General features: G+C 24.7%; 1 long non-coding RNA gene across 1 annotated transcript; it reads right to left on the bottom strand.

Annotated features, from left to right (window-relative positions):
* Window positions 1-12,189: 12,189 nt before the first annotated feature.
* LOC126550463 (uncharacterized) lies at window positions 12,190-12,716 on the bottom strand. Its single transcript, XR_007604570.1, has 2 exons — window positions 12,587-12,716; window positions 12,190-12,506 (listed from the first exon to the last, which is right to left on the bottom strand). It is a non-coding gene; the product is annotated as an uncharacterized LOC126550463 (long non-coding RNA).

Raw genomic sequence — 12,716 nt, forward strand, 5'->3', positions numbered from 1 at the left:
CCATTTTTTTAAATTAAATTAAATTTATTTTTAGTTTTAAAAATCAATAACGTAGCTTGGCAATAAGTTAATATTAACTATAAATGATATTTGTGACAGGTATTACAACTGTTAGTGACGTTAGTGTTATGTCATAACCTCAAATAAAAAATGTATCATCCACTAATATATTAAATAAATAATATCTAAATTATAAAATTATATATAATAAATATCCATAAGTTAATAATTTTATCAGTAATAGATATAACCTACCTAGTACCTACCAATGTTATTCACAATATGTTTTTCGTCTTAATTGGTTCACTATTATTTTTTATAAAAATATTGATATTTTCCACAAGTTAGTCTGCCTAAAAATATTAAGTTAGTTTCGAAAACCTACTGAACTGATTAATTGATTTATATCTAGTTAGATATAAAAACAAACAAAGTTGACCATAAAAGATTTTTGTTTACATACGATTTTGTTAAAATTGGAAGAGATTTTTTTATTTACATACATTGTATAATGTTAATCGTTGCAAGAAAACACAAACATAATATTATTATAGTGAACATTGTAAAACTACCCTTTTAAATTTATTAGATAATATTATCAACTGTTGTACAGAGACTAAAACAATTATGTCTATGAAAAAACGCATAAATGAAATGGTAAAAATAATTACTTATATATGATTTATTATATTTTATGATTTTAAAAATGTTTGACTTAAATTAAAACATGTATAAATACATAAATGTTGTAAGTTTAACACGCAAAAATCAAATAAATTATTTCAACTCTAAAAAATATTATTATGGTCCTTACCTTGTAATAACATTATTAATATATCAGGTCCTATGCAATACTATAGTGTTAATATAATTCCACTAAATTTGTATACAATTTAGTGATTATCTAAAACGATAAAAATCATAAATATAAAAAATCTCATACAATCCATTTGCCTGTCAATATTGTTCGATCGATGGGATTTATTACAATAAATTGAATAACAATGAAACAGCTGTAGGATTATAATTTGTACGCTACCTATACTTCATATATCTTGTTAAGCCTTATTAAATCTTAACTTTGACTTTACCATAATTCAAGTTTTAAAATGAAATAATATGACGCAAGGATGCATATTAATCAATTGAAAAAAAAAGGAAATTGTATTATTTACACGTGATTAGTATATCAAAGCACGTATTTTAATAATAAATAATACTCAATAGACTTTTAAAATAACCTTTCTATATGATATTATATTATATATTTTTTAAATAAATCAATTTTCTTAGAATTGATTGATGTTTCTCAGTACAAATTAATAATAACTTATTGCCTTCTAGGCTATAGTATAATTCCTAAAAGAAAAAAAAACAAAACAAAACTAATTTTAAAAAAGAGTGTAAAAAATGTGAAATGTTAAAAATAACAAGAAAGTTAAACACCAAATCACGAATTTTATAAATACGTAACATTAAATAATATAACACTTCTTGTTCATTTTTAAATCTATAGGTAATAATATTTTACATAATTCATACTAATCAATATCACTTGGGGATATCACTTTGTCACTTTGGGATGATTAATTTTTAAATGACTTTTTTCTGTATATTTTTTATTGTAACTTAATTGAAATTATATACTCAAAATTAATATTCTTTTGAAATAACGTATAGAATTGTATCTTTGTCATAGGTGATCGAATGGTTGTATAATTTTTAATGCAAATTATTAGCATACCTATATTTAAAAAAAATATAACATTAAATATTCAAAAATAGGTAGATTACACAATATTAAGAACGAACGAAATTGTGAACAGATAATACGTTTTTTTTTTTTTTTTGAAATAATTGCATAAACAATATAAATCAATAGGTACTGTATAGGAGCGTACACGATCGTTGGTGTTCAATATTACGACTGACGATGAATCATCAATATTTAGCAGCTAGTTAATAGAATATTGAAGTGTTCCAAAGTGTTCCATATTATAATATTATATTCCTTACAAGAGAGTTGTAGGTACTTAAACGCCTTATTTTACTCATACATTTAGATTTCATATGAGAAATACCATAATATTATGTACACATTATTAAACAAGATTAAATTATATATAAGTAATATATTATTTATACTCTTTTGCGTTGACTAAACAAACGTTTTCTATACTCAAGTACGCCTTTTGATTACTTAGTTTGCAATAAATGTGCATTGACTGATTTTCATAATAATACGGTATAGTATAATGGACGGTAAAACGTGTACTATAAATCTTGAAAAAATAAACCAGATCAATTGAAAAATATATAAAAACGCATTAACTATATTATAAAATATTATGCTATATATGTACATATATACTATGTTAATTATTTAATCAATAATAATTTATTTATTTCATCGATTGAAACTATGATTTATATAAAAGTATATTATGATATTCGATATATGATAACTGCAGTGTAAAAAAATCGAATTTACTAACAAAAATAAATACAGTTTTCAAACTTTCTATGGTGTATTATAATATTGTATTATTTAAACGACCGACCAACAAAGTATATTTTTAAGGAATCATCTGTTTTCAAATAACATTTCAGTTCATATTATGTAGAACAAAGTGATAAAATGAATTGGTGAGAACGTGTTCAAACTTAAAATTTGAAACTTCAGTAATTTACTTATGCGTTATGCTAATACAAATTCTAAATACTGAATCGTTTCGTTTATAATTTTTAGTTATTACTATTATGTAGCGAAAACAAATAATTCATACTTTCATAAAATTTGTGTTATCGTGATACAATATTTTTTGTGGTGTTTTACTTTTTAGTTGCATAAGGAATAGTAAAAAAAAAAAGATTAATAACATGAATGTAACCAAAATATTTATTATTTTCGTTAAATTGCGTTTCATGTAAATACCTATAAATGAACAAAATAAAATAAACTCTATCACGATCACTGTGGTAAAAAATATTCCGGTGAAAATATGAATAGTGACGTTCTGTTAAAAAAATTTAAATAACCTTGAGTATAGATACCGGAGTATAATATTATTTATATATATAGAGGTACCAGATTCGATTGCTTTCCGTAATTGTATTTCTAAAATGGTGAAAATCCATGACGATTAAAAAGCAAACTCAGTGAGTTTCGTACATGGTTGACAATATTTACGATCAGCATTTTTGATCAAGAACCAACAAATTAAAAAATCCTTCCATGAAGGTTGAACGCTTAGCTATTTATATGCTTATAAACTACATGCAAGAAAACTTTGCTTCCGTAGGCTTGATAAAAAAAAAAAAAAACTAAATAAATATTGTGCTCGACAATTTAAATCGTTGAAAATATTGTGATCTTTAAATGGAATGATGTATATTCTGTACGGAAATAACAGAAAAAAATTTAATATTTAATTTAAATATTATAATACGAGTAAACTATAGGTGCCTTTTAAGCTACAATTTTTAAAAGCCACGGCAATTATATAGTTCAATTTTATGATATTTTGGCGTAAAAGAATACTATTTTTGTTGTGAATCAGTCAGAAAAAACTTAAGATAATAAGACAGGTATGGTATTATTGAAGATTATTCAAGATAATTTAACAATGAAATATATGTACATTGTACGACATGTATCACAATTATTAGGTATGTATTATAATCGTATATTACACACGTAATATAATGGTGATATTACCTATAATGTAAAGGTACTCGACACGAATTGATTAGGATGATCACACTTTTTTTCAAAAACAGCAATAGTATTAATGTACGAGTACATTATATATAATGGATGTGTCGTTGTTGTATGTATTTGTTTAATTGTATACAAAAATAATACAAGAAAAATAATTTATACTTAATCATAGGATCACAACACAATAATTTTTAAATAGTTATTATCGTATACTATAAGCAACTTAATGATGATATTATAATCGCATAGGAAAGTATATAAATATATATATATCTATTTAATAACGGGCTCTTCTGATAGTAGGTAATGAAATTCAATAGGCAATTATTAATTTGTTATACATATGTACAATGTGTCGAAACGCTCTTGCGTCGTAATATTTTAAACACACATTTTAGTACCCACTCAAACATTGCTTGATTACTAACATCTACTTATTTTTTACTTTTACTCAAGTATTTGCTAAAAAACTGCCTATAATATTTTACCTAACACGGTATACGCGCGAAACCGTTTGGTACACAACGCACTATAGTGATATCACCGCTAGCCAGTAAACACCTAAGCTAGAAGTTGTGTGTAGAAGTTATTCAGTAAATTTCGAAAATGGCTTTACTGTCTGACCCGACATTTTGATATACGACTGCGACGAGAATCGTTACGCGCGGAGTACCTATATACCACTGGCTGTGCAAAGTAGTCCGACGACGCTGTCTAAACGAGAAGTACACGAATTGTAATAAGCCGTGTTACACGCGGTCGGGTTCCGAAAAATTAATGGGCGATCGTGTTTCGCTCTCGGCAAAAAAAAAAAATATAGTGCTAGTTTCGTAATTTTCTATTTTGTTTTATTATTATTATTTCCCTCTCTCTCACCACCCCCGTTTGGTCATAATAATAAAAATATATAAACTAGATTTGTGTTGCATGGGACAGCAACGAGTGTATAATATTATGTATTATTATGTAAGATACACAAGAATTTTAATTTTTTTCAACATTTATTTAAAATAATCAATCTATAAATTTATTTATCATAATCATACTATAAGAGTAGATAATTTACATGCATGAACATGAAGAACAAGTTAACAAGTTACAAAATAAGAATTAACCACCAATAAAATGTTTTAACTTTTAACTTTATTTCCTCTTTTTTTATGTGTTAAGCCAGAATATATCTATTTGAAGAAACCATGTATCTTAGTCTACAACAAAGTATTTTAAGTCCTATCAAAATAAACTGTAAAAAATCTATAAAATTTTCCTTTACAAATTTTGTTAACAATAACCATGCAAAAATCAAGTGGAAAATATATATTTTAACTGAAAAATTCATCATTTTTCAAAAATTACTGGCAAATAGTAGGTAGTCTTTATCATAGAAATAAATTGTTAAAATGAGAGTTTACTTCTGTTACATAATAGATTTGAGTGAGTTCGATGATCACGTATTGTATTATAAAGAAAACAATTTTGAGCGAAGGGGATGAACGACTCGAATTTCGAATTCCTATCAAATACTAATATACACATGTCATCCGATATATTTTAATTGTTTTAAAAATTATAAATGTGGAATATTGTATTACATTTTCAAAACGAGAAAAAACCTAAAAAAATATCACAGATAACATATTATGTACTCACAAATAGTTTGATAAAAATTGTTATTTTTCTATTTCTGATAAGTGTTTATTTTAATGAGTGGTTTAACACTTAACATTTTTTTCAATAAAAAAAAAAAAAAAAATACCATAATACTGAATTTTCAAGTCTTAGATACATCAACTGAAGATAATATAAATGCTTAAGTTTACAATAGTTTTCAAATGTTCATGATTTTGAACAGGAGATATTATTAAGAATTTTGTCTAATTATATATTATGAAATTTCATAGCAAAAACTTTTTTTTATCGCATTTACATAAATTTTTATACCTTGTACTCGATTTCTGCCTATGAACACAGTAGTTTGAAGGATCAATGAGCACAATGAGTAAAAGAGTGATTTTTTATAGGTAGATATTACTACTTCTGAAACTTTTTGAACTTACAAAACCAACTAAAGAATATGTTTGTTAGTGATTCACATTTTATATACTACACTCAATTATTGAACTCTATAGGTATAAAATATATTTTTTTAATTAATTTTTTTAGAACTATAAGTGTTTAGAAGCACGAAAATGAGACTTAATTTAAAACTTTAGTCGTTTAATATGTAAAATCTAAATATAAGACCTCGAAGGTCGTTAATAACTATACAAGCTAAAGTAATTTAATTCGATTTCTTTTACTATTAATTTTTATTTTCATTTACAATATCATAATAATAATATAATAATAATAATAATAATAATAAAATCAGTTTTTCTGCGTACTACTAAAACTTACTCTTGTAAATCCATTATACTTTTCTGTAAATCGTGATTCGTGACTAGTATAAAAAATCAGAAAACACGAATTTATTATCATTATAAAACAATGTGCTGGATAATTTACGCAAGACTATAACCTAAGGTCCATCGTCCGGCACTTGTGGTGACAAAAAGTATTTCGACTATACAACTAAATTTATTACTTTTTGTCAATCATTTCATAATAATGTGATGACCACAAGTTTAGGAATATTTCAATTATATTATATTCCAATCACTTGAAGGCTACATTTTAATGTTAAAACTGCTGATGCATACATCTGATACTCACAATGTTCATAAATCATATTATTGACTTCATAGCAGCGAATTTCGACTCCAAACTCAATAAGATTTTATGTAGCATAATATCATAAATTAATGTAAAAACCTATATGTTATATCAGATTTGGTAGTCAAAGTTTAAGAAAAATATAGGTCTACTTTACTCGTAGATACATTCTTATATTTTATATTATATACACATCGTACTAACTCACCATCCTCCAAAACAACCTAATCATAAAACAATGAATAAACTTTGTTAAATGTTATAGTAAGTTTGCATTGTTTAGTAAAATATAACATTTAACTCAAAAAAAAACAAGGCACTTCTGTTTATCTGTAAGAACAAGTGGCATTTCAAAAATAATACGCTAAACTGTATTTTGTGGTTTAGAAGAATAACCAATAAAAATACTAATATGCCGAACAAAAACCGCACCCATACATTATTTTCACCAAGTGAAATGTTTAAACGATTACAGTCACTGAAATATATTATTTCGATAAATATGAGAGGCCATTACATTTCTTATGTTACCTACCTTATAATTATTATTTGTCATTCGGGCTCTAAATTATAATTTTGACGAAACAAAATCCACGACCTATTGTTCTGACTTTTATTTTTTACTGTTAATGACAATTCAGTTTGACCCTCGACATCTAACTATACACTAATGTCTTTTAAACGCTTATAACGCGATTCATGGGCACTGCCGGAAGAAACTGAAAACGGTCGACGAGGTATTAATTATAGTTAGTTTGATACGGCATTAGCATCAGTGACCGTAAATTCGATCAATTAGACAAGCCTAAAGAATGGCAGAAGGTCTGATTTTGCTCTCGATTACAAACGCAATAGACGGTATTTAATGTGAACACTGCAGTGTTTAAGTTTAAATCTACAACGATTTTCAACACTTTCTGTTTTACCTATAACGCGTAACACATGAGTCGATCATTTATCAACAATAAAATATAATATAATATACATACATATCATTATTCGACCGTCAATCGAAATACCTAATGAGTAATGACAAGTAAAGGTATGTAAAACGATGTAAGCACATTATGTATTATTATATTATATCTTAATGAAATTTTTAATATTGTTATCTTTTTTTTCATATATATAATATAATTTGCCTAAAAATATCACCTGATAACCTTTGATATAATGTGTATACAGATAAAAAATAGGGGAATTACGAAAATTACGCGTAAATACATTTTTAGTTCAAATCTGTTTAGAGCACATATTATATGCATTAAAACTGATTATATCAATATTGTTTGTTATTTTTTTATATGAATATAAAAATATGATATAATGAGTAATATGTAGTTTGTATTTTATAAAAGTATTTGAAACAATTAAATTTAAATTTAAAGGTTAAAAAATGTAATACCTACGTTATTGTTAATTATTAACACATTATCACCTTTCAGAAGCTTATATTATATTGTACTAAATGATAAATAATAAAATAAATTTATATTATCCATTTGATGTTATAAAATATTTAAAAATCATTTAACACTTAGAAAATAAAATAAAGTCTTTATACGTGCGTATAAGTTAAAGTGAAATTAACATTATACCTACATAAAAATGATACCAATAATTTTCTTCTAACTGTTTTATTTTTATATCGAAAATAACAATTAAAACATTTAAAAATATATGTATGATTTGAATTATTTTTTTTATAATTTTAATACAACATATTTTTAAATGTTAAAAACAAAATAGGTTTTTTACATCCTACGATTTTCTCTATATATACAGTTTAATAGGCGATAATACCTTACTATGGAAATATGAAATAATTAAATAGACTTTATGGACTTTAAAAAAATACAGTAACTATTGTTATTTACTATGAGTTTTTAATTTATCTATTGATAAAACTTAGTTTTCTTAAGTTAATTAACAGTTATTAAAATATAATGGATTTCCATTTCGCGTTCTAATATAATGTTCACTGTTAGCTTCCATTATGTGTATTAACTAACTGTGCAAAAGTCTTATAATAATGTCGTCATACCCTCTGATATACACCATGAAATGTAATAACTAATACGTTTTCTCCGTGGTCCATTGTACTTACTATTTATATTAAATTAATTGTATTATTATGTTCTCTACTGCTATTTTCTATAATAATAATAATATTATTACTAACTTACATAATATCGCCAGTATGGGCTATCACTTCCCAAATGAAAATTTGGTTCATGCTAAATAAAAAAATAAATAATTTCACTGGATTCCCAACCTATTGGATGATTAATCAATTCAAAAAATTCCTTAATCTAAATAAAACCTGCTCTGCATTACAAAATTGATGAAAAAACATTCAAACCTAAATCGCTCAAACCACGCCTATTACAAGACATCTTTTTGATTACAGAAGACCAACCAGACAGCTTATAAGCAAATTTCATTATTTTATACTATCCACCATATTATAATGTATAAGTTATAATTATTACAAACATGGTCCATCAACATATACTTAATATTATTGTAATACTCGAACATTGTAAAAACATTATAATTAGTATGTAGACACAATTAATTAAATAATTTATTTATGTGTTCAGCTTTCTCATTTTACTCAACCAGGAGATGATACGTTTATAATAATTATAATTAACTTAGAGTTTAGCGTAAATAGGTAGATGCCACTAATATAATAAGTAATAAAGAATAACTTTCCATGATTATTTACGAAAAATTCCAATAAAAATCTATGTGTCAAGGTTATAAATATCATAAAATAATATATAGGTATAATGTCCGTTAAATTTATTTTTGAGTTCAAATATTGAGTTTATGTCTTGACTTTTTGAATGAAGGTCATTTAAATTACATAAACTATGAAAACTAAAAAACAATGTACTCATAACAATTTATTGTGATTTAAAAATCTTAATCTAGCCACAGCATACCCAAATTGTTTTTAATCTCATCATAAAGAAATTTTATAATCTTAGATATACTTAAATAATGCATTATATGCGAATGTATATTAAATTATATGTAACATACAAGTTAAAAAAAAAAAACAATTATATATTTTATAGAAATTCAAAATATTCCCATTATAATACCAATAATTAGTTTACAATACATGATGTTAAATTTTATAATTATAATAAAGTATTAAAACTTTATTCTTGAGGTTACAAATTATTTATTTTTCCCATATGGCAAATTATTAATATTAGATTATAGATTTTGAGAGGTTATATTTTAGGAACAAAATAAAGTTTAAATAAAACTATTCATAATTTCTACTATAGTATGTAGTAAATGGACAATGACTGATTTAAACATGGAAATAATACAAAATATACACAATAATAATTTTAAAACTAAAATAATTATTTTTACATATAATACAAAAAAATTAGATTTGCATCAATATGCAAACAAAAATCCTTTTTTAGACAAATTGAATAACGTTAATGACATTAATTTTCTTGAAATTTATTTCGTCATAGTATAATATCAGTACATTGTTTACATTTTTCTTAAATTGTACTCATTATCTACTGCTTTTTGATAATATGAATAAATCTTAATCACTTTTAATAAAATTAATATCAGAGTACTAAATCAAAAGTTTTTTATTCTGTCTATTTTTATATATCGTAATAGAACATGGTAAAAAGATTAAATACGAGTTACAGAAAATCTGCCATAAGACAATCACAATTAACTAAAAAGTAATTACAGATCTAAAGCTCGTACTAAAAAAAAAACAAACGAAAATAATATTTTTGGTTGAATCACATAGCTCTTCTTCATGATAATAATGTAAAAATAACTGTCAACATAATATTATCCCAGCTTATTACACTACACTACACTCACTTCCAAAGATTATAATGTGTATTTTTCTAAGAAAAACTTATGATATATACCTAAATACATACAATGTGAGTATTACATTAATATAATCAAAATAAATCAACGATTCGTCATTGAAAATATTGATTTCTTTAATATATTATACCTACTTCCTTAGATTTTAAATGACTTTTTAATAAATATTTACGACTGATTTCTGTGATATTGTATGATTGCTATCGGTCTGTCGTTATGTAATCTCTGATTCGTGATGAATTTATTAATTTAAAACAACACTAATCTTTGTGTCAATATACCTATTTCGTGCACAGTTAGAATTTCGACATCGTAGAATCATTTTTGTGATCTGCTTGACGGAACATCAATCACGACGTGTGCGTAGGTTTGCGGACAGATAAAATCGAAAAAGTCCAAAGACGACTTTTTCCATATTCCTAATGTTAATTCACTTAACCACCCACTCAATGATGTAGAATATAAATAATATAATAATCTTAAACCATTGTAAAACATAAATTCGAACACGTAAGTACTTAAATTAGAGTTGTTGAAAAAAACAAAACTTTAAATAAATACCTAATCCGGTTATTAGCACGATCTGTATTACTGGTAATTTTTATTGAACCTTGAGTGCAAAATGTTGTTCTTAATAGAAACATATATTTTCATTTATTAAATCGTCGTAGCGAATTACCTTTAAGTAAGTATCTCTTAAACCACATAATCTGTGATTATTTTTCATACCAGTTATTATCGAAGATAGGTTAAAATAATAATTATACGATCAGAATATTTCGAACGTTTCATGTAATTATATAGTATGATTAACGTTAATACCTGTGTTTGAAATTCAGTCAAAATATTTCTGTATTACTTCTTCAGTTAACACTAGCTTTAAATAAATGAGATAATATTAAAAGTTAAATACTAAACTAAATAAATAACAATAAAATAAAGCGTAACATATTTTATATTATGTTACGAAAAGGTCAAAAAACAAGTAGTATACTTATTATTTTACGTAAATTATCCATATACGTAGCGTAAATGCGTAAACTTTATCCATACATTTATAATTTAAAAATATTACCATCTAATCAATTTGTTTTAATTAGCCGATATTTTATAGATAAAGACGAATTAGTATTACAGTGGTTCAAAATTAAAATAGATAGTTAAATATTATACAGCGATTTTAATATTCTTGTAACAAAAATCAAATCGTAATCTGAAATAAAAATGATTTATTAGATTCTCAGAGTGATTTTCTGGCTTTATATTTACATGTACTTTGTGTGCATTTATTTTTATATAGCGACTTTTTAAAACCTTAACCACCCAAAAAAGATTGTTTATTAAGTATTTAACACAAAGATTTTTTATCAACTAAAACTTCTAAAACATCTTTTATAAAAACTATTATATACAATTATTGTTTTATCAATAGATTTGCTTTACCTACTCAACCACACAAATTAACCAAGTTAACCTAACCTAGATAATGTACACATTGTCCGTCTTTTGAATTTTATGCGAATGCATTATGCATGAATTATTATTTGTGTATATTATTTATACTATAGTATTTAAAACAATAATATGACTTGTTTGTCCGTATTATATTCATTAATTTTTGCACATCTTAGTTATTGTACACAAGTATATATCTGTGACCCATATATTATGATTAATTCAACCACATTATCAACTATTATGGACTAAACTTAATCACAGTTGTTGGGAATTATAGACATACTACCTAAACCTACTATTTAAAAATTCATAAATTGGCCTAGGAAATTTAATAGGCACATTGTTATTTTAAAATTAACCCGATAAATCAATTGCTGCCAAAAACAATTGAAATAATAATAATAATCTAAAATCATAAATTACGTTTATTTTTTGCCCATATTAATCACTTCTGATAATAATAATTATGATAAATTATAAAAAAAAATGAATGGCTGAAAAAAATGTTTGATAACATACGTGTACCATAATAAATATTGTGACACCATGTCTTATCTGTAATGCAGAATATTAACATTTCGAATGCACCGAGTTGTATAATTTATCGTCGTGTCGTTTTTGTTATTATTATTATTTTTTTTTTTTCGTAAAAACGTTGCATTCGAACACAATAATAATTGCCCGTTGACAACTGTCGACCCTGGCCCGTTTCTCCAGTGACACACTGTATAGGTAAGTACAATATAGTATACACACATTTTATAATTCATATTATTATTATTATATAGTCAAATAATAAATTACACTATGTTCTTCGGCTTTGGTGAATATTTCAAGTGAACACATAATATCTGCCTATATACACTCGATTGCGTTCCTAGTCGAAATAATACAATATGCAATAAATGCGATTTTTATTGAACGGAAAAAAAAC

Source organism: Aphis gossypii, chromosome 2 (genome assembly GCF_020184175.1).
Source record: "Aphis gossypii isolate Hap1 chromosome 2, ASM2018417v2, whole genome shotgun sequence".
Classification (NCBI taxonomy): domain Eukaryota; kingdom Metazoa; phylum Arthropoda; class Insecta; order Hemiptera; family Aphididae; genus Aphis; species Aphis gossypii.